Source organism: Ursus americanus, chromosome 20 (assembly GCF_024610735.1).
Source record: "Ursus americanus isolate L20-20 chromosome 20, mUrsAme1.1.p, whole genome shotgun sequence".
In the NCBI taxonomy this organism is placed as follows: domain Eukaryota; kingdom Metazoa; phylum Chordata; class Mammalia; order Carnivora; family Ursidae; genus Ursus; species Ursus americanus.
In genome coordinates this window covers 46,724,170-46,748,798 of record NC_142146.1, presented here as the reverse complement: position 1 = coordinate 46,748,798, position 24,629 = coordinate 46,724,170, and the positions used below count along the sequence as shown (strand labels likewise).

The 24,629-nt window shown below is 36.0% G+C and overlaps 1 long non-coding RNA gene across 1 annotated transcript in view; it reads left to right on the top strand.

Moving 5' to 3' along the window:
• LOC123802699 (uncharacterized) overlaps window positions 1-24,629 on the top strand; it is an 89,904-nt gene that overhangs the window by 29,446 nt on the left and 35,829 nt on the right. The gene's annotated exons all lie outside the window — the stretch shown is intronic.

Below are 24,629 nucleotides of genomic sequence, written 5' to 3'. Positions count from 1 at the left end.
TCAGAGTTTTATAGTTTTGCATTTTATATTTAGATCTGTGTTGTTTTGAGTTAATTTTTGTGAAGGGTGTAAAGTCTGTATACAGACTTTGTTTTCATGTCCATGCCCGGCTGGTTTTGCACCATTTGTTGAATGAACTGTCTTTTCATTCTCTCCATAGCATCCTTCAATGAACCAAAGTCGTAAATTTTAATCAAGTCCAGCTTGTTTTTTCTTTTGTTGCCTATGCTTTTGATGTCATATTTAAGATTCCATTGCCAAATCCAAGGTCATGCGTATGTGCTTCTATATGTTCTTTGAAGAGTTCTATAGCTACAGATTTTAAATCCAGGTCTTTGATTCATTTCCAGTTAATTTTTGTATATGGTACATGATAAAGGTCCAATGTCATTCTTTGGCATGTTGATATACAGTTTTGCAGAACACTTTGTTCAAGAGACTGTTCTTTCCCCCATTGAATGGTCTTTTCATTCTTGTCAAAAATCAATTGACCATAGATTCATAGACCACTGAGTTTATTTTCTGTTCTTAATTCTATTCTATTGGCTTATTTGTATATTCTTATGCCAAAACGACTCAGCTTTGATTACTGTAGCTTTGTAGCAAATTTTGAAATCAGGAAGTGTGAGTCCTTCAAATTGGTTCTCTTTAAGAAAATATAATTACTATCTTGGGTCTCTTGAAATTCCATATGAATTTTAGCATGGGCTTGTCCATTTTGCAAAAAAACAAAACAAAACAAAAAAAACGAAAAACAAACATCATTGGGGTTTTGAAAATAGTATGTAAAATGCTGAAATCTTGCTGCTGTTACTTAGAGGGCATTATAACTGGAATCCGGGGAGAAGGAAGGGTGTCTGTACTCAGATGCACTAGTCTGGAGTGGCATTTCTGTTTCACTGATCTGGGGGAGGGAGAAGGGAACTCATCTTGGTTCAAATAGCTCAGATTTTCACTGTTCTTAATGAGTTTTAGTAGATTTTCTTGAATAAGTGTTTCTTCATTTGCTCTATGCCCTCAGGACCATTTCCATAGATATTAAATGGTTATTTCTTTTAAAATATTTTTTTCCAGTTTTCCAATTTTCCATTTACTGGAGAGTGGGTCCACAATGCCCCTCAAACTATTGTGATGCAAGTGGAATTCTCTTTAAATATAATTTTAATGCAACATTTATAATTTATTAAGCTCTCTAGAAAGTCGACATGTCCCTTCACAGAAATCCAGTTTAAGTTATGAATCTGTTCTTAAAAGAATAATATACATAGCCCCTAAAATAATTATAAAGTGGTCTGTACCATCTTCCCCAACAAAATCGAAGCTTTAGGTGTTTGTAGTAAAATCTGTGATTTAAGATATGGTTTGAGTTTTGTAATTCAAAAATTTTAATTGAAGCACTTTCTGCAAGTACAGAATTGCACAGAAAAAGTAGTAATTTGATTATTTTTAGAAAATAATTTCCCTGTTTATTATATTTATAATGCATTAACATATATTTGTTATTAAAGGTTTAAACAGTTCAGTCCTATATCCCTACAAAACTTCAATGCATTTATATCTATTTACTCAATGTGTCATTTTAAAATAAATGCATCTTTTTTTCTGCAACTTCACTTTTTCACTTCATAATAGATCTTAGAAAACTTCGTTATTTACTATAGATCTTCCTCATATTTTTCTTTAATGTGGATTACCTTATTTTTATTTTTTATTTTTTCAATTTTTATTTAAATTTTTGTTAGTTAGTATATAGTGTAACATCAGTTTTAGCAGTAGAATTTAGTGATTCATCACTTACATATAACACCCAGTGCTCATAATAACAAGTACCCTCCTTAATACCCAGCCCCCTTTCAGGCCATTCCCCACCCACCTCCTTCCATCAACCCTCAGTCTGTTCTCTAATGTTATGAGTCTCTTATGGTTTGTTTCCCTCCCTCTCTCTCTCTTTTTTCCCTTCCCATATGTTCATCTGTTTTGTTTCTTAAATTCCACATATGAGTGAAATCATATGGTATTTGTCTTTCTCTGACTGACTCGCTTAGCATAATACCCAGTAGTTATATCCACGTCATTGCAAATGGCAAGATTTCATTCTTTTTGATGGCTGAATAATATTCCACTATAGATATACAACATCTTCTTTATCCATTCATCAGTTGATGGACATTTCGGCTCTTTTCATAGTTTGGCTAATGTTGATAATGCTGCCCTAAGCATCAGGGTGCATGTACCCCTTTGAATCTGTATTTTTGTATCCTTTGGGTAAATTCCTAGTAATGCAATTTGCTGGGTTGTAGGGTAGTTCCATTTTTAACTTTTTGAGGAATACTGTTTTCCAGAGTGGCTGCATCAGTTTGTGATTACCTTATTTTTTAAAACACTCTCTATTGGTAAACATTCAGGTTTCTTAAAAAAAGAAAAAGCCTTTTAATTATAATTATTGGGAATTAGAATTTATTAAACACTACTCAACTCACTGTATATTTGGGTTCAGCTACATGTAACAGAAACTTTGAATAACAAGTTAAGTTCTAAATCCCTCCTCCTGCTTTACCTCCAGTATACACTTACCAAGATGCTTAGAGGGAGGGTAAGTTGATGATGTTCTTGTAGTTTGAATATGTCAGGGTCAAAGATTCTGAGATCTCTTACCTTTTCCTTCGGGGTCACAAAAAGGCTGTTCCAGCTTCAGACCTCTCATCTGCATCCCTGCCTGAACAAAGAAGAAATACAACATGAAAAACGGCCTGTGCCCCTGTAAGGTGCTTTCCTGAAAACCCTGCTGTTGTTGGCTGAACTGTGCTTTCCCCTACAAATTCATATTTTGGATTCCTAACTCCCAGTATCTCAGAATGTGACTGTATTTGGAGATAGGGTCTTAAAAAGGTAATTAAGTTAAAATGAGGTCATTTTATTTATTTTTATATGAGTCATGTCCTTTTATGAAGAGGAGACTAAGATAGACACACACAGAGGGAAGACCATATGATTGATAGAAGGAGAAGGTGGCAATCTACAAGCCAATGAAACAGGCTTTGGAAGAGACTAACTCAGCAGACATTTTGGTCTCAGACTTCTAGCCTCCATAATTGTGAAAAAATAAATTTCTGTTGTTTAAGCCACCAACTCTGTAATATTTTGTTATGGCACCCTAGGATCACATACTCAGTGATTTTTTTTTTCTTACATTGCATTAATTAGAAGTGTGTCACTTGGTTATCCTTAGATGCAAGGAAGGCTTGCATCTAAGAAATATGTTTTTTTTTTTAATTGAGTACATTGCTGCCCTTATCAAAACCAAGATTCTGATACTAAGGGCAGAGAGCCTAGTAAATAATGGATATCCTCCCTTCTGAGTTCTAAGCTCTTTACTTGTATAATCTTATTTAATCCTTATAATAAGTTTGAAATATTTTACAAATATATAAATTAAGAAGTCAAATAAAAAGTTACCTAGTTAGTACATAAAGCAACCTGACTGGACCATAAGCTATCTGACTCTAGAACCCACAATCTAAGTTATCTCAATATTTTGCTTCCTATTATAAGTAATACCATACTTAAGCTCCTAACACATATACTTTTTTGCATTTGAGAGATAATATCTTTAGAAACTAGATTTTTAGGATTCCTAGGATCATAACTACTGGAATTCATGCTGTTATTAATAGTTTAAATGAGAATGTGCTAGTTAAATTGCCTTCTAAAAGGCATTATCAAATGACACTCCCACCAACAATTTATATGTGTCTATTTTCTCACCAGTGCTGGGAATTAACAATCTCATAAGTATTTTGCTAATCTAATGGGACAAAAAAAATATAACATTATTTTTTATAAAAGATTTTATTTATTTATTTGAGAGAGAAAGAGTGTGAGAGAGAGAGTGAGAGAGCACAACTGGAAGAGGGGCAGAGGGAGAGGGAGAAGCAGACTCCCCGCTGAGCAGGGAGCCCAACCTGGAGCTGGATTCCAGAGCCCTGGGATCATGACCTGAGCCAAAAGCAGATGCCCAACTGACTGAGCCACCCAGGTGGCCCTAACATTATTTTTAAATCTCCCTTATTATCAGGGAGGTAAAACATCTTTTTATACATTTATTGGTCATTTGTATTTTTTTCTTTTATTCATTTTTCTATTTGGTTATCCTTTCGTATTTATCTGTAGGGGCTCTTTATATATTCTGGATATTAATCATTTTTATATTTGCTTTATATGTTGCTGCTCAATTTATCATTTGTCTTAACTGTGCTTAAGGAATCTTATTCAAAACAAATATTGAATATTTTTACAATGATTTTTGACATTTACATTTTTCTTAGGAAGATCTTTTCCAGTCATAGTTATAGATATATATATGCTTATAGTTCATTTTACCTTTATAGTTGTTAGTTTGTGGGGTTTTTTTTAAAGCTTTTATTTTTATTTATTTGAAGAGATAGAGACAGCCAGTGAGAAAGGGAACACAAGCAGGGGGAGTGGGAGAGGAAGAAGCAGGCTCATAGTGGAGGAGCCTGATGTGGGGCTCGATCCCAGAACCCCGGGATCATGCCCTGAGCCAAAGGCAGATGCTTAATGACTGTGCCACCCAGGCACCCCTAGTTTGTGGTTTTTATTTGAGTTTAACATTTAGCTCTTTTATCTACTTGGAATTTTTTTATATGGATTGTGTGGGGCAGAAATCTAATTTTTTTTTTATTACAAATTTTGGGCTGATTGTCCTAGTATTATTTTTGAAATTGTTAATCCCATAATTTTTTACAAAAATATAAAGATAATTTTTTTGTCTACATAGCACACTCCTTTTGATATTTTACACTAAAACATCATAATCATATTTCATTTACATGTAAACCTGAAGATAGGAAACATGTTTTGGTAGTTTTATCACTAAAATATTTGTACTCTTTCCTCAGTTTATGGCAGTTGTTTTAACATTATGATTATACCCTTTATAAGATATGCATTGCCTTTTGGGGGATTCTCAAGTGGTTGGTGAATTTGACTCTTTATTTGGCTTCTCCACTGAAACTTTTATGCCAGAGTTATTTTTAGTTCCCATCTGTCAGCAGATTAAAATGTTTGATTGAAACTACTTTATTTCAAAGATTTATTCAAACCCTTTAGCCATTTGAAAAATAAAGGTTAATCACAAAACACAAAGAGTCAGTATAGGTTTATTACTTAAGAGCATACTGTTAGAAGGGTTAATATTTCCACATTACAGAAAAAAGAAGACTCATCATTCCCAGGGAATTAACTGAAAGAGAGGAGCAGCCCGACCCAGAGAAATTCCTCTAGGGTCCTGTAAAAAAGTTCCAAGCATTCTGAAAATTGGTACTCAATCTGCCTGTTTTCTTTTTTCTCTTTCCTTCCTTCCTTCCTTCCTTCCTTCCTTCCTTCCTTCCTTCCTTCCTTCCTTTTCTTTCTTTCTTTCTTTCTTTCTTTCTTTCTTTCTTTCTTTCTTTCTTTCTTTCTTTCTTTCTTTCTTTCTTTCTTTCTTTCTTTCTTTCCTTTCTTTTCCTCTAACTTGTTTTTCCAGCCAGTCACTCTGTGGAAGAAAATATTTTCTCTGATACTTTAAGTTGGAAGAATCAGTATACATTTTAATGCTGCATATACAAAAATACCTTTCAAGTTTACTTAGAAATTTAGGCTGGGGGATGACTTTTTGGGAGAGGGGGATTAAGGGGAATTCTTTTAAAGCAATTTGAAAAATGAATAGTCAAGTATAAATGTTCTTCAAATTTAACACTCACTAGGACCTTGGAAATTTGACTGCAAATATTCCTGCTTTCTTGATAACCTGAAATCTGTTTTAGCTATATCAGAAGGAATGCAACAGATGTTTATACAATGAAAATAAAGCATAATTTGTCCATTTTGTAAATTGAACATGTATATATTTGATTTTCTTAAGATGATATTTACTTGTATATATTTTTCTGTAAACTTGGGAAAATTGATTTATGCTGTTAACACTACTGGTTACAGACCTCACACTAGTCTATTTCTAAAGTATCTGCATTGTTTTAGAATCAAGGTATCTGACTGAAATATCGTGTGTTAAAACAAACAAATAAATATGAATCAAAGAATGTTATTAGATTGATGAAGCAATCACATTATTTATTTTTTTTAAATATTTTATTTATTTACTTGAGAGAGATGGAGATAGAGAGAGAAAGCATGAGCAGCAGGGGTGAGTGGCAGTGAGGGGCAAGAGGGAGAGGGAGAAGCAGACTCGCCACTGAGCAGGGAGCCTGACTTGGGGCTCGATTCCAGGATCCTAAGATCATGACCTGAGATTGTGACCTGAGCCGAAGGCAGACGCTTAATGGACTGGGATACCCAGGCACCCTAGTAGTCACATATTTAAGAAATGAATTATGAACTATTAGTGTGGGCATTAGAAATTATATTATTTAGGTGAATTTACGTGAAATTCTGAATAGGGACAGATAACTATTTAAATTTTTAGCTAGCATTTCCCACTCTGCCTTTTGATTTCCTTGATTTTCTTTACCTAGCAGTTCATACTTTGCAAGCTCTCTTTTTATTGCTGGGGTTGCAAAAACTGTCATGAATTAAATATGTCATCTATGGAGTATAGCTAATCTATAAGCCAACATCATGTAATGCAGCTTTACTTTGATTTTCTTTGACAGTTGTCATAAAAATTGCTTTTGATTTCAATGAAGTCCTCTCTGATAACCACAGTCTGCACAGCTTCTTGGAGCAAATCCTTTCCTATGATCTGAGTAAGGAAGTTTTAAGCTCATTGTAATTGTCAGGTCTTCTATTTAGGTAAGTGAAGATAATAGCTATTATAAACTCTCTGCTTAAAAAATACTACATGTTCCTATACTTTTGAATGAAGGTCAACAAAACAACAACTTAACAATACAACTTTCTTCAGAAAACCCACGTCTCTGAACAAGCACTCTTGCAAACATTTTTCTAGAAAATGGCATAGTGGAAACATCCTTCAGGCTCCATAGATGTTGGGTTGAATTCCAGGTTCCCGCCTGCATGTTAAGGGAATTTTGGCAGCAATGGGTTTAACTTTTCTGTATCTCAGTTTCTTCATCCTGAATGGCAACTGCAAATGCCCAAGGCATAGATTGTTATATGTAGTAGGGGATTTACCATATAGAAAGCACCAGGCCTATTACCTAGCAATAGAAGACCTTCCAATTCTAGAAAATCCATTCCCTAACAAGATTTCCCTCCCTAGGTTTTAACTTAACACTGAGTTTTGCAGTTTTTAATACTGCAGAGTTCCAAAACTCTACTGAAATAGGATTCAGGATAGAGGAACACTAAGTTCCCAAACTCTACTGAAATAGGATTCAGGAAAGAGAAACACAGCCTAGGTAGGGAGAGTAGGGAGGGTTTAGCTATCTGGGGCAGAAACAGAGCTTTATGGAGTTTTCAAAAAGTGAATTTCAGCATATTGTTAGCAATCATGAACAATTCTAAGAATACTGGTGTGATGGTTAATTTTATGTGTCAACTTGTCTGGGCTAAGCGATGCCAATATACCTGGTCAACATTATTTCTGGGTGTGTCTGGGAGGGCGTCTCATGAAAAGATAAACATTTAAATCAGTAGACTGAGTAAAGAAGATCACTGTCACCAATGTGGGTGGGCATCATCCAATCTTTCAGGGCCTGAATAGAACAAAAAGGCTGAGGAAGGGTAAAGTTTCTCTTTCTGAGCTGAAACATCCATCTTCTGCCTTTGAACATTGGCGTTCCTGGTTCTTGGGTCTTCAGTCTTCTACTGGGTCTTATATCATCGGCCTCCTCTATTCTCAGGCCTTCAGACAAGAACTAAATTATACCACCGGTTTTCCAGTTTGCAAATGGCAGATCATGGAACTCCTAGGTCTCTATAACCACATGAACAAAAACCTAGAATAAATCTCCTTTTGTATAGATCTATGTATCCCCCATTGGTTCTGTTTCTCTGGAGACCCCTGACTAATACAACTTAGTTTCTGCTGTTTTATATTTTCAGATTATATTCAAAACATGAAATTTGGAGTAAGAAGATATGGTTTTATATCCTACTTCCACCTCTCACTACCTAGTTCTTAAAGAAATATCTTCACCTATTTAGACCTCAGTTTTCCCGTCTGTAAATTGGCAACAAAAATTGTTCACACTATTTTGAGTTCTTTTATCTGATTATTAGGAGAATCAGATGTATTAGTGTAGGGGATAAGGCTTTGAAAGTGTAAAGCCCAAACAGTTGTATATATACAACATATATCTATATATCAACATCTATATCTGTATCTATATCTACATATAACATATATCAGAAAGGGTGAAAAATTAAGGCAAATTGATTATATTTAAAAATGCTACATGAACTCCAAGGGAAAAATCTCAAGGAAATAAGTAGATATTTTCCATATATAATACCAGTTTATGTAGATCAGATAAAAATTCTCATAGATTTGTAGCACATTACACACACACACATAATATTCATTATGAAAAACTCAGGACTTCTTAGCAAATAAAACTAAACTGTTTCACTAGAAAAACTAGTGACTTAGAGATTTCATTACTAGATTTTGTACTTATTATTAATACAAAGTAATATATTAAAAATTTGATAAATTTTAAGCTGTTTCAGAAATTTAAATAGATAATTCTTTTTATAAAGTCATTCAATCAACCTCCTAATACGGAAATAAATTTCAGAGGTTTGAATTCTGGACCTTGATTCCTCAAAACAAAGCAAACAGTTCCCTACAACATGACCGTATGATTTAGCCGTAGGAAATGTGTTGCACAAAAAGCTTTATGTTGTACAACATAGAAAACAAGCTCTAGTTAATGCAATAATATAAGGAAGGACAGTGCACATATATATTTAACTGTCCAGAGAAGCTCCTTAATTTTTAAAATTAGGCACAGGAATCAGAACATTTAAAAACTTCTAATGGACCCCAGATGAAAAATGTTGACAGAAATTAATTAGACCTGGAGAAAGAATAATACCACTTACTCAAAAAGCATGTGCTAAGAATCCAAGGGAACAGATAGGTTATACATTCAGGGTTTGTTTAATGAGGTTTCAAGAAAGCACTCTAAAAATTGGTAGCATATTTTGGTTACATATGCAGAATGTAACTGCTGTTTTCCTTTTTAATCCAACTGCAAGTCTAATTTTTGCTATGTCAAAGAGACCCCCAAGTGTTTTTTAAGTCCTCTTATAAAAATATTTCTTCATTTGGTTGTAAATGTACAGTTGACCCTTGAACAACAGGGGTTCAAACAGTACAGGTCCACATAAATGCCGATTTTTGTGTGTTTTTTTTTTATTAAGTATGCCACAATCAATGTATTTTCCTTATGATTTTCTTAATAATATTTTCCTCTAGCCTACTTTACTGTAAGACTACAGTGTACAATACATTTAGCATACAAAGTATGTGTTAATCAACTTTTTATGTTTTTGGTAATACTCCCAGTCAACAATAGGCTTTGAGTAAAGTGTTTGGGGAATCAAAAGTTATACTCAGATTTTTAACAGTGTGCGTGGTTGATGCCTGTAACCCCCACATTACTCAAGGGTCAACTGTATATCTAATCAACCCAAAGTACCTTGCATTTCAGGAAAAGAGAAATTAATAGTACCAGGATCTATTATTTTAAATCTACTGTATTTACCAAATATTTCTGACTCCTTAATATGTTTTTAGTCATCAGTATTTACCAATATGAAGTTTTATGTATACACTACTCTTAAAATTTTTATATTATGTTGCAATATGTTCGCATAATATTTTAAGAACATGAGAAAAGATTAAGACAGGTGATTTACTGTGAGCAAGTTTTCTCATTTCATATAAAGGAAAACTTTATGGAGGTCAAGCTTTTCCAACAATTTCTTCCTCTAAATAGGTAATAGTTTTTCTGCAGTATGCACCCAAGTATCAATTCTTGAAAATAGTTCAAGACTGTTGAAGAGAAATTTATTATTTTTACAACCTCACCACACAGAATTTTATAGTATAACTCCATTACTTGCTAATAACCATATAGCATTAAAAGAAGAGAAGAAAATGGACTAACATTTTACAAATATTTTAATTAAAATTTAGCATGCTGATTTCTTGCTGGAAGAATGAAGAATGTGAGTTAGCAAGAGACTCTCAAGGAAGTGCTATTACCTCCTCCTCTATGTTCCCAGGGAATTATCTGTACTCTGCATCTAGAAATCATGTACATCGTACTAAAATTGTTTGTGTACATACCAGTTTCTCTTAAGAGAATGCTACATCCTCAAAGAGAGACAATTTTGTTATTTTTCTTAATACTTCCGGTATACTCAACATGTTGAATGCATTAATAACTCTACCTATGACTGAGTATAAACACGATTTTGGTAAATTTTAAAAAACTTTTATGACTATGATCCATAATAAAAAATACATTTCACATCAGGATGCAAAACAAATGTCTATATTGCTATCTCTCTCTGCCTATCTATCTGAAACAAGAGTTGCAAATCAATACTCCTCCTTACTTTGGGCACCATTCCCTGGTATTTTCTATTCTAATCTATTTCATTTTTTAAAGAGACTTGTCAATGAACTAAATTGATTTTATAAACCGAGTGAGTCATGACCTGCAGTTTAAAAAAAAAAGCTGATTTGTGGGGAAAGAAAAGAAATGTAAGAATCAATCTATCCTTAATTTAACTTACATACAGGAAGCTAATAGAAAACAGGTATATAGAGGTTGGGCATTTCATAAAATGTTCTGGAAATGCTGATGGTACAGAAAAGATACTGAGGGTAAATTTCCGAAGAAGGCCTCAGAGCAGTTTAACCGCATTGAGCCTTAGCATTTTGGAATTTAGGTGTATAGAGAGAAGCTGAACATTCTAAGGCATAGCAGGTAAGAACACGAGCAGGAAAAAGCAGCTAGGAGTAAGCAGCTATAACCTGAGCAGTTGTGACCACAACCATAGGGCTCTCGGACAGATACGCTAGGAGAGAGAACATGGATTAGACACTAGACTGAGGACTCTATTAGGATTTCGAACCATGTACTTTCTGTACGTACCTATTGGCTATCTTTTTTTTTTTTGGAAAGATCGATGTAGCATCAGCAAGCAGTATTTTCCCCTTTGGTGAAAAAGAATATATGCAGGGAATACAATTAGCCTATTAAAATGCCATGAGAAAGGTGACAAAGATCGGGTTAGTTTGGAAACAGCTGGAAAAAAAAGTGTCTGATTGTTTCCAAAGCTGAGCAATGTATAGAGTTTACCCTTTTTGTTGTGAGGCTGGCTAACCAGGGAAATATCGACAGCAATGACAGGAATGGAGAAATTGGGAATGATGATCTGTTTTAGTGGGCTGACTAGAGCGTTTTTGAGGTTCCCCCATTATTATTTCAATATCTAAGCTTATCTTTCTACACTGGAATGAGTAATACTTATTTTTAGCTAAAAGTTTTCAATCTCTTTAACAATTGGCAGTTTGTTCACCTCTGGCATGACATGACATAAAGATGGAATTTTTAGGCTAAGAATGATTTCTATTTGCACACTTGGAACAGTATCTAGGTAGTCTATTAGCAAATAGGCAAATTTGCTGAACCAGATTGCTCTTGACATGGCTCTCCAAATCTCATGCTTTACAATTGTGGAGATTCAGCATGTAATTCTAGGTTCAAACAAACATATTAACTATGAAAAATTAAAATAAACAATAAAAAATTCCTCCAAAACCAACTACATCATGGAAATATTTTGAATACAATACAAAAAAGCTTGACTGAAGTTATTTCTTTCTCTCACAATGAAAAAAAAAATTGGCCGTGACCCTGATTTTACAAAAACCATTAGGTTTCTATCCATTAGATTTTGAACTTTCTCAATAATGCTGTCTTCATCCCCCAGCACTTTCACCTCCTTCTTTCTCTGAGTCACTAAACTAAGAAAACACAAGAATGGCCTCTGACAGATAATTTTGGCAAAAACTAAATCCAACAGATACAGAAACATAACATGGAGCACTGTTTTATTTTAATTCTTTAAACACTCAAGTCAGTTCTTACTGAGCCACAGAATATTTACTGAGTGTTATTTTCATGGATAGTTTTATAATTTGGGATCCATGAATCTGAACATATCAGATGGTTTATAAATAATACTTTTCTATGATTGATTCACTTTAAAACCATGATTTTATGTGAAATGAAAATATCTATTTTGTTAGTTTGGTTTTATCTCAGACTGAGAAGATACCCATGAGGAAGGTAATAGTCAATACAATAGAATAAAACATCAGTATTTATAGGATTATTGTTACAGTGTGAATGGTAGTATTGTACACAGAGAAGAAATGCACATCTTACAACCTTAGAATGTGTTCAAATGTTTATAGCATACAGCACATCATAATATTCATAATTACAAAGCACCTTTCTTGACAGATTCTATTTCAGATGTCTCATAGATTCTTTGGTGTTGATATACTCTGTTTATGAGGTGATGTGTACCACAGCAAATTCCTACAAAATCCATTTGAGTTGAAGTAAGGAGAACAAAACTAAGCTAGTTGAGCAGATGTTTGTGTATGAGAAGGCCTCTACTGTTGGCGACCAACAGGACTGGCGGAAAGAATTATTCCAGATACCAGGGCAGTGCTGCAATAGGTTCTGCCCCATTGCAGGAATTAATATTTCAAAATATCCTTATTGCATGTTAGCTGATGTTCTGCTAAGAGCCATTTTCTCCCCTAGGTCCTCTGAATGTAATTGCTAATAATGATAACCTTTAGGAAAAACTGAGACACAAGTCATGGATGATTAAAACATTGCAAGAACAATTTACTCCCTTCAGGTAAAACAAAATTGGAGCTCAGTAAGCGTTACTACTCCAGTAATCCCATTTAGAAATAACATCTTGTGGATTAGTAAGAACATCTAAAATATTATTCTTCCCACATGACAGTAAATCTTATAAAGAACTAATTATTCAGAATCTAGTCACTCTCTGTAAGTTCTTTGCAGTAGGTTTAAATGATAGAAAGAGAAAAGGTAGAGCTAGCTATGACAAATTCCAAGGCCATAATGTGGTTTAATTTTAGATAAGAGTCTGAAAAATGTATCCGAATCATGACAAGAGAAATAATTCCAAGGCGCTTGAAATGTGATACTACTGCTGATTGCTGAGAATGTAATTATTATAAAGAGTCAACAGTGAGTCTGCACTAAAATGTGATTTAGGTGATCTTTCCTTCTTAGTAACACAAAAAGAAGCATAATAAAAAATCAACTTTGCTAAGGCTCTTTGAGAAAATATTCAAATGAAGCAACAACAGCAGTGAGAAACCAAATAACAACAGGACAAGCCACAAGAGGATTTTTTCAAGTCCTTAGACACATGGGAATAGAAAGCATATGAAAACAACAACGTTAGCAGGGTTTGGGAAATCCAGCAGTGATGAAGTCCACATAAGTCAGAGTTCAATAGCACTAATAGCACCGGCTCTACAGAAAATTGGGAAGTAGGTGGATTTTGGCTTTGGTACCATCCAATGATTTTTTAATCCAAAAATGGTTGGGATGTATTGTAGGTTTGGATTGAGTAAAGGGAGAAGGAGAGTAGGGTGTGTTTTCTCAAATTCCTTTAAAATTTTCTGCTTTGGGCACCTTTATAAAAAATTTTTTTTGAAGATTTTATTTATTTGAGAAAGAGAGAGCTAGAGAGAGAGAGGTGGAGCTGGGGGGAGGGGCCAGAGGGAGAAGCAGGCTCCCCACTGAGCAGGGAGTGTGACATGGCCAGGACACCAGGATCATGACCTGAACCAAAGGCAGACGTAGACACTTAACTGACTGAACCACCCAGGTGCCTCTTTGGGTACCTTTCTTGACCACCACCATCATCTGAGTATCCATTCTATATGCCTCAACCCAAAACGCTACCATCAGGTCCGCTTTTACTTCCAAAGACTTTTCACTGTTCTTCTCAACTAATACTCCTCCATATTTCTGTCTGATAGGCCCTATGAGTAATAGGAAAACACTATAAAGGCTTCTTTGTGGCTTAGGTGGAAGATCACTTTCCTTCCTTCCTTCCTTCCTTCCTTCCTTCCTTCCTTCCTTCCTTTCAAAGATTTTATTTACTTACTTGACAGAGGAGAGAGAGGGAGAGAGCACAAGCAGGGGGAGCAGCAGGCAGAGGGAGAGGGAGAAGCAGGCTCAGCAGGGCTCGATCTCAGGACCCTGGGATCATAACCCGAGCCGAAGGCAGAAGCTTAACCAACTGAGCCCCCCAGGTGCTCCGGAAGATCCTTCTTTCAGATTTCTCATCAGTAAAATGGAGCCAATGTACCAACATTATAGGACTGTGGTAAGGATTCAATGGAATTGCGTCTTTAGTAGCTGGCACCCAGGAGTCTGGCATAAAGTTTGGGCTCAAATACACTTCACCTTCCACATCATGCTAATATCGACAGCATTCGGTACAATCTGCAAAAATGGTGTGTAGTAATTCTAAAATATTATTTTTCTTTCTTTTTAAAATCCCAGTCCATCTGAAATATAACACTATATTCTTTTATTTATTTATTTATTTTTATTATTTTTTTTTAGAGAGAGAGAGCATGTGAGCAGGAGAGTGTGAGCAGAAGGAGGGGGAGAAGGGCAGAGGCAGAGGGGGAGAGAGAGAATCCCAAGTAGGCTCCATGCCTAGTGGGGAGCCTGCCACAGGGCTCTTGATATTGGGACCTTGAGATCATGACCTGAGCTGAAATCAAGAGCCGGAAGCTTAACTAACAGAGATACTCAGGTGCCCCTATAACACTTATTAGTCACAGGTATGTTCACTATAAAAAGACTCCTCAAGGTTGAGGTAATTAATTTCAAAATCTGGTGGGCATATTTCATAAGCAGATAGAAAAAGCCTTATAGGTGGTATGATGTATCTGGGAGATAAATCTTTGCCCTGCCCTGCAATCCCTATGTCACTGCTTTTAGGGGAACACTTTATATTTGAAAACTTCCCTGGTACAGATAAAAGTAGGGTGGCCTTGACCACAGAGAGATTGAGGAGGATCTGGAGTCCCTTCTGCTCTATAGTACCCAAGGCAGCACCAAAGAACACATGCAACTTGAAAAAAAAAAAAAACCAAAAAAGTAAAATCATTTTTGATGTTGATCTGGAAATAATCATTCTTTTCTGAAATTTGCCTGTCCATTTTTTACAGAAATAAGATAGAAACCTGTATATGAGGGCAGGATCTCAATAGTCGAGTTTCTAGTTATAAGAAAGGAATTCTCTAGCTTTTAGTTGAATAAACAAAAGCTGGCTTTTCAAAAAAACATATGTATTCTGGTTTCTAAAATTTTCCTAGTAAATAAAGCCTTTGCTTTTTAAAAACATCTAGCATTATATGACTACAAAGCCCATACATCTTTTATACATTTGATATTTATATCCACCTAGAGTCCAATGTACATTAAATTTTTTAAAGTAAAATATAGACATCATTATGAAAAATTTGTTATTCAGAAAACAAAGTGCTATATAAAGAGGTTGGGATATTAAAATCACAGATTTCTTCAATTTTCTCCCACAGGCACAGGTTTTTGTGAAGGAATACACTATATTATAATTAAAAAATACTTCATATTTTTAGAGAAAAGCTTAAATATTCCCAGATTTGCAGATTTCTAATATACATAATTTATTAGTGAAATTTAGAGCATATGCTACTTTGGATATCTAAAATGCTATAATCAATAATAATGCTATTTGCCATAATAATAAAATCATGGAATCAAATCATTTTATAATTTAACAGGTGGCATTTCTGACAGTTAAATATGTCAGTTTATTTTTTATAAGTTTTAACTAATATTCCATAAATTTTGTGATTTCATATTATTTAAATTAATATCTTTCAACATAATTATTTTTTCAGTCAATTTTTTTGCTTTGCACTTCTAACCAGTTTGATACAGTGCCAGGCAAGCCTAGGAGACTAGGTCAGTGCTCCATCCTGCTGTGGGCTGTGTCAGAAAAAGGACGCCGGCAACTCATCTGGAGAGCGTGTGCTCAGGTTCCCGCATCCATAAAAATTGGTATAAGTCACTCCTCCTTTTATTTAGCAGATGTCATAAAGAAGATAATTAAAGGAGCCTGAACATATGGGAATAAATATATAAACCTGAGACAGGACAACTCTCGCTATGATGATGATGATGAACAAAGATTATATTCAAACCTGAATAATTAATACAAACTATACAAGACCATTTGTTACATCGCATGCATAGAGAAACTGGAAAAGGGGGAGGAATCACAAGCTGGGCAGCTGGGAACGTCTGAGAGCCTGAATCCTGCCAGAGGCGCTGTAGGGTGTGTTCACTTGCAACACTCTTGTCTGGCAACTCTCTGGTGAGTGCATCATGGATTTGACTCTTTCCCACCAGTCATGTTCCCTCTCACTTCTGGTAGGAGCAAGGGTCAGAGGCCTGGTGGAACAAGCAATTTTTCTTCCATGTTCCCAGAAGATGTCCATAGTGTTTGGAATTGAATATTGAAATGGAATCTCCTGTAGCATCTTAGCACCTCTAGCGCTAAAACACGCAGCCTCTGGCTTCATTATCAGTCAGATGCCAAATGGAAAAGACAGACATGCTAGGTAGCCCCTGAAACAAGGCTTTGTTTCTGAAGTGTTCTGCATCATGGTGAGCAGTCAGGCTTTCTACTGCTTGTACCATTAAAGTTAGACACATGCCCCTGTATATAAAATTGCCATTTAAATGTAACACTGTGGGAATATCTCTGTTTCCTTCCACATAGTACGTCAGGCCCATTGTCACTTCCACTTAACGAGTTTTAACTGCAAGTCTTCCCTGATGTCCCCTTCCTGGCCAGGTTTCTCTACGTTTATTTTCTCCTTCTGTAGCTCTGTACTTGTCCTTGGTAACTTATCGCAATTTAATTTTTTCATTCATCTACCAGATTGTTTGATTAGGATCTGCCTTGCCCACCGGACTTCAAATGATAACAGATCAGGAACAATATTTATTTTTACTAGGGCTGTCATATTTAACATGCATGCAAAATAAATAACATAAAATAAAATGATTACAGGATACCTGGTTATATTTAAACCTAAGATAAACAATAATTTTTACTATAAGTATCTTGTTGATCTAAAATTCAAATTTAACTGGAAATCCTGTGTTTTATCTGACAACATTTTCTAGTTACAGTTGGACCTTCAATGCCTACCATAGTGTTAGGAACATTGTAAGAGTTTAATTTGTAGGAAGGAAAAAAGTACCATAAAATTTGAGATATATACTTGTAATCCACCCCCCCAAATTCTCTTGAAGTAATATTTCAAAGATAAGGAAGAATGTGTCAAGCTCATAGATAAAAGACTTTTACAGTTATTGATAAAAATGTCATATTAGAATTCTGTCCCTCTGAGCTTCGACCCATCGAGTCCCCGTATATCGGAGGTAACAAAAATCACATACACACCATAGTATGAACTAAAAACAGAATTTGAGGCAAAAAGGTTCTTCTAATTTTTTACAATGTTGATTTAAATATAGCAGATGAAACTTGTGTATTAGACAGAGGCTATGGAAAAATTCACTGAGATCAAGTGCTACAGAAATAGCAAAAGAAGCTGGCAGAGAGCCTTAATGAGGTCTTGGGGGAGCTCAGGTATTGTTATTCCTCAACATTATAATTGTTTGACATAATTGTTTCCTATAAATTAGAGAGCAGATCATCGTCTTCTCAGACCTTTTTTTATGCTTGTCTTTGCTTTCATGAATTTCAGCAAATACCAAATGCCTACTATTTGCAAGACAGTGTCTATAACAGATGATAAAAATCTGTCACTATATAGAAGACATATATAGAAAGCATACTCAAGTGGAAATACATACATTTTTCATAAAAAGAAATTGCTACATTTACAAAGCACAGAAAGAATCAATTTATGTGAATACAAAGCAGGTCAGACCTGTATTATGATAGAGTTAATCCCTCTATTATACATGTCATTTGGCCCCTTATCCTCCATGATCCATAGAGCACTAGCCATTTTGTTTGAATACTCTCTTTTAAGTTCTACTTAAGTTGTTTGAATACTCTGCTTTAAGTTCTACCATAGGTTTAAATTACTACTAACGTATGTAAGTACACTTCTACTTTGTTGTTTCTGACACACTCCTCCTTTTTACAATATTTTAGAAAACCACGTTGCAGCAGATTCAAGATGAGCTACAAATTCCTTGCTATTCCTTCCATGTAAAGTGGGGTCTAATTCCCCATCTCTTTGAATCTGGGCTGCCTTTAGTGACATGTTTCTTCTTTTTATATATAGACTTTGGAGCAGTGTGTGTAAGATGGAAATTTTTTTGTTGTTGTCGTTATTTTTCTTGAGTGATAGAGCTTACTGGAAAAGCCATATCTGGACTTCTTTCACTCTTTTTTTTTTTGGTTTGTGAGAAGTTTTTTCACTAGTAACTCAAAACACTTTAATAGTAATGGGACTATGATGTTTATCTTTTTGATTCGGTTTCCAGGAATTTGACCAACCATGTAAATATTCAAATTTATTGGCAAGACATTGTGTATAATATCCCTGTATTTTCTGTTTAAATGTTTGCGTCTGTTATGCCCTTCATCTATTTCAAATGGCAATTCTTTAAGCTCCCCCATCTCTCCTCACCACCCATTCTGTCTTCCTCTCCTTCTTCAACCTTGCCATAGTTTTCTCAAAGAAATAATTTATTTTAGCTTCATTGATTCTTTTTATGTGTCTTTGTTTTCTATTTTATTTTCACCATTTCCTTATCCGTTAATAAGGGCGAAGGGTAGAACGGATAATTCATGGTCAGCTCACAGCAGGTCATATACCCACTTGAAAACTGCCCGTATGTTCCACAGAGGGCTAAAAAAATTGTAAATTTCATATAAGTACAACTTTAAAAATGAAATTCTATGCTTCAAAATGATATATTTTGTTGTAAAGAATTTGGGCTTGTGGAAAGAGGGGACTACCCTTATCCCTGGCTCCAGGGAGGTAATCTCTAAATTCTTGGGACAATCCCCCAGAGATAGGAGTGTCTTTGTTATTCATGGTAGGCCTTGTGAGCCACATCCTCCAGTTTATGCCAGTGAGATGACTGGGGGAGCCCTCTGACCACACCTGAGAGTCTGTGCTAATCATGGTGACTCATGAGTCGGGGCTGGAGATTGAGTGCAGCCATGTGGGCACTCAACCAGTCAGACCCAAGTAATGAAACCCCAATAAAAAGTCTGGGCACTGAAGTTCAGATGAGCTTCCTGGGTTGTCAGTACTCTACACATACTGTCACATATTGATGCCAGGAGGAAAATGTGTCCTAAGGACAAGGGAAGTCTTGTGTTTGAAACCTTCCCAGATTCTGCTCTGTGTTTTTACTTGACTGATTTTAATGTATCATTTCCTTGTAATAAACCATAACTGTGTGTATAGTAGTTCCCAGAGATTTCTATGAGTCCTTTTAGCAAATTATGGAAACTGAGGGTGATTTTGGGAGACATCAATTTGGACAAACACATTCTGTCAGACCAAGGAACACACTTTGTAGCATGTTATGTCTAACAATGAGCAGAGAGCTAGTATCCACAGAGCAGTGGTTTGACAGAGAATTAGAATGGGAAATTAGAACATTTGTTGTTTAAAATGCAGTAGATAAAAGCAAGAAGGATCAGCTTATGCACCTTCATAAGTGTGTTCTCACATTCAACATAAGAGAGGCCAAGGAGGGGTCTCTACTAGATAGATTCCCCCAGTTTTCTGAGTAATCGGATGGAGAATAAGGAAGCGGGGAAGTATTCTGGTATGACTATGCAATTCTTCCCACAGGGGGAGGACCTGGTATGACTACCCTGTTTTCTTTTTTTCTATTACCTCAACATTTTTTCTTACCTAATGCAGTTGCCTAGGACCAAGCCCGTGACTATTAGTGCCAGAAAAACAGGGATAATCCCTAAACAAAACACCTATATCTTTAAATCTTCATGTCAGAATTCCTAAGGGCCTGGTAGGTTGAATTGTGCCTTCACCCCGTCTGGCATAATTGGGGTTGGTGGGAAATGTAACATACGAGTTGCTTAGTGTTTGAGAGCCCACTAGCTATGTGCCATGTAATCCTACCCTGTATAATGGGAGTATGCTGAAGGGAAATACTTGTTGGACTAGTATTACTACTGGCAATCTGGACTTCCTCAGGGGGCAGACCCCATGTCTTTTCCAAAGGTGAAAACGTTTGGGTAATACTAGGCATTTCATGTTGCTGGGGAAAACAGTAGATGACTGTGGGAGGGAATAAATGGGTCATATAGTGGGGGAAATTAAATATTATGTTACTACTTTGAGAAAGGCTCAGAACAAGAGATGATATTGTCCTACAGCTCAATTTTATACCAGATGCTTGAAAGGGTGAAGACCACATCTGCTTTTGCACCCTGACAAGGTTGAAGGGAAACCTGCAAACCTGAGTGGCATCACTCTGGACGACATTTTGGTTATACGATCTGATGATGGATTGTACTGTTAACGACTGAGTGGGACTCTGGTAGTGTGCCAGTATGTTTCGATTCTTATATTTTAGTCACATTTACTGCCAGAGTGTGATAGGATATACACTGGCCTTGTTAAGGTTATAATGTTGATATTGATAGTCAAATTGGGAAAATGAGTTAAAGCCTCCTCAAAGTGTAATACTGATAGAAAATGACTGGCCTAAGGAAGAACTGAATTTAGCCAGTCATCAACTAATTTCTTTTTTTTTTTTTTTTTTTTTTTTTTTTTTTTAAAGATTTTATTTATTTATTTGAGAGAGACAGCCAGCGAGAGAGGGAACACAAGCAGGGGGAGTGGGAGAGGAAGAAGCAGGCTCCCAGCAGAGGAGCCTGATGTGGGGCTCGATCCCAGAACGCCGGGATCACGCCCTGAGCCGAAGGCAGACGCTTAACGACTGCGCCACCCAGGCGCCCCCATCAACTAATTTCTATGCTAAATAACATTGCATGAGTTTATCATAAGGTACATATAATGGTAAATCAAGGAACGAAAATATAAATGTAATATATATGATGACTTTATAGGATAGATTAGTTTTTTCTTTAGAACTATCCCTTCCCCCACAGTGGCTCCTCCAGATGTGAAGCACATTCATATGACACTATTGCTGTGTCTACTATATAAAAGCTATACTAAATATAGTTGCCTAGATGAATATGATTGTTTTGCTATAAGACAGACTTGGCCAAAGCCAGAGGGTAGCCAAATCATGTGATTTGGCCAAAGGAAAGATCTGGCTTTTATCCCCAGCCACTGGGAGGTAACTTTTAAACTCCTTGAATTTCTTAGATGATAGGAGTATCTTTGTTCTTCTGGACCACATCTGATACTTTATGCTTTATTGAGGTGACACATAGTAGTCCCCTTGGGCCACATGGTATCAACCCAACCTCTGGGAAGTAGGAGACTAAGAACCGAGTGCAACCACATGGGCAGTAAATCCATCATGTTCACTTAATGAAGTCCCTATAAAGCTGTGGACACCAAAGCTTGGGTGAGCTTTCTGGTTGGCACTAGTGAATGCATATTGTCACACATCAATGCTGGAAGCGTAATGCATTCTGAAGACAACAAAAACTTCACATTTGAAGTTTTCCCAGATTCTGTTCTGTGCATCATTGGCTAATTTTAATTTATTCTTTCCCTGTAATAAGCCATAACCATGTGTACATTAGCTCTCAGTGACTCCTATGAGTCCCTCTAGTGAATTATCAAAACTGACAGTGATTTTAGGAATCCCCCCAAACTTGTAGTTGGTGTCAGAAGTCCTGGAAACACTTGGCAGTTCAGAGGACAGTGCCCTCACACCTCACATTTTAGCTAACTTCGGAAATTGTATATGTATTTAAAGTGGAGAAACTGGACTAAAGAAAATACTCTGTCCCCATATACCTCATTTAGAAATAACTGTAACTATTGCAGGAAACCAAGATACATCATATTATTTTTAATAAATGCCACAAAACAAATAAGTCACACCAAGTACTTTAAAAAGAATAAGGTTTCTGTTATGCAGCATATTTAGGCAATGACTTCACTCCTCTATTGAAAGGAATTTACATGGTTTAATAGACCCCTGTGGCTGGGCCTCCACTTCCGCCTCACCTGCAGAGGTCTGGCACTGCTGCCTTGCAGGCCTTATATGAGTTCCCTAAGATGTCATGGTCTCTCAAAATATAGGGCATGGATTTTCTCTTGCCCTGAATACTTTCCATCAAACCTTCACCTGACTTATTACTGTTTATCCTTCAGCCCTCAGCTTAATTCTCAATTTCCAAAGGAAGCTTTTCTTGCTGGCCACAGAGTATTCTTACTCACACTTGTATAAGAACATGTAACTTCTCCTTTACAACATTTGTGACAGTTGTGACAATTTGTGTCTGTCTCCCTTTTTAGACTGTAAGCTCCGTGATAACGGGGGTGCCTGTTTTGCCCACCTTTGCTGAGTGGTTGCTATGAGCTAGGTTCTGTAAGGCGAAGTTATCAGTTTACTCCATTCATACTATTCTATGAGTCAGTTGTCGTCCCTGTTCCCTGTTGGAATCCATGAATTTTGACTTTAGGTCCTATATTTTAAAAACACCATATTACAGTAGCTGGTCAATAATACTTGTCGAATAAACAACAAAAATTAATAAAGTATGTGGGTGGTAGAATACTCCGCTATGCTTTACAAATACGACCACTTCCAAAAATTTAGATGATAATCTTTCATACTGTAATTGTATTTTATCTTTTATAATCAAGAATATACTCTAGAATCTTACTGAGCTGTAGAAATATTAGTGAGGGAATCACTTATTCCCAGGAGAAGTATCAGGAATACATTAGGTTGAATCATATAAAATTATAATTTTGAAGGAAAAAATAGCTCAATGTCAGTAATTTTATATAGTTCAACTCAATAAAAACGTTTTTTTGTTAGTAAAAATCCAAATAATCATTTTTTTCCCCTAAATTCAACAACATGTGAAGCTGGCCTGGGATTTCTACAAAGTGAAACAAGAGGACAACATTTATGTCAACAGGAAATTTATTGCCAGATTAAAATACAAAGAAAACCCGCCAAAGAAATTTTACAGACAAAGTATCTGAAAGGAAACCACTTCTCCTTGCTCCTTTGTGCTTGCCGAGACAATCGAGATACTGTTATTGGATACAGTTGCACACTCCCAACACGGGGGCTTCTCTCTTCTCCAGCACCTCAGAAGAAATTTTAACAGAGGATCTTTAAACCTTGATCCCACTCACTTAACCTATTTGTATTTCCCAATGATGGAAAATAGTAAAAACAAATACACAAACAACCTTCTCCAACTACAGTAATAACAAAAATCCCAAACAAACTCAAACCCTTTGACTGAAAAGCAAAACAAATCAAAACTGAGATGCTCATCTATATCATGAAGTCTACCTAAATTCAAAAATTCTTTCTTTTGTGGTCCATACTAGATTCTTTGTTGAAGTAGTTTCAATGCAAAGTTGAACCAAACCAAAGTGAATATATTTTCATGATCATTATTTCCTCTGAAGTTACTGCTGGCTTCAAAGCTTTTACCACCTCACTTTTCTTGAGAATCTGAATTCTAATGTCACTTCAGAGAACCTCTCATGCAGAGTTTCTGGAATCTGAAATTGACTTGGACATCTGGTGTGGGACATTATTATTATTATTTTCTCTGTTTTGTGGAATGCTATGAAGTTTTATCTTAATAGTGAAGATACTTTTAGATGGGTGAAGGCAATTGATGTTTCCTCTCCTGCTTTCAAATAAATGAAATGACCAAGACCTGGTAGCCATAGAGTTAGAAGGCCTTTCTCATCCTTGCGCACTTCTGCAAATTTTTCAGCAGTTTATTCATAACATCTGGGTGTAGTTCACAGCTCATGCTTAGGGACTGTATGACCCTCCCTCCTTTTAAACTGCCTGCAAAGAGCATGGATTTGGGAGTGAGATAGATTAGCATGATTTAATGGATAATATTATTCAAAACAGTATTGTGAGGATTAAATGAAGGTGCTTTTGCAACTTTTTTTTTTTTAAAGATTTTTATTTATTTATTTGAAAGAGATAGAGACAGTCAGCGAGAGAGGGAACACAAGCAGGGGGAGCGGGAGAGGAAGAAGCAGGCTCATAGCAGAAGAGCCTGATGTGGGGCTCGATCCCATAATCCCGGGATCACGCCCTGAGCCGAAGGCAGACGCTTAACCGCTGTGCCACCCAGGCGCCCCTGCTTTTGCAACTTTTAAATGCAAAGTTTTGAGGCCCACATGAGACATTCAGTAAGCATTCATTTTCTTCCTCATCTCCTTCATTCAGTGTAGTCTACCCTCCACGATGGTCCATCGCTAGCTCTAATTGCCTGTTGCGTGGAATACTCAGTTTCTTCTCTCAGTACCCACCTCTATGATTCTGTGTTGTGTCTGTTCCACAGGCATAACGAAAATTCACTGGCCTTTCTTTAGCTTTCTGTTCCTTGGGGAG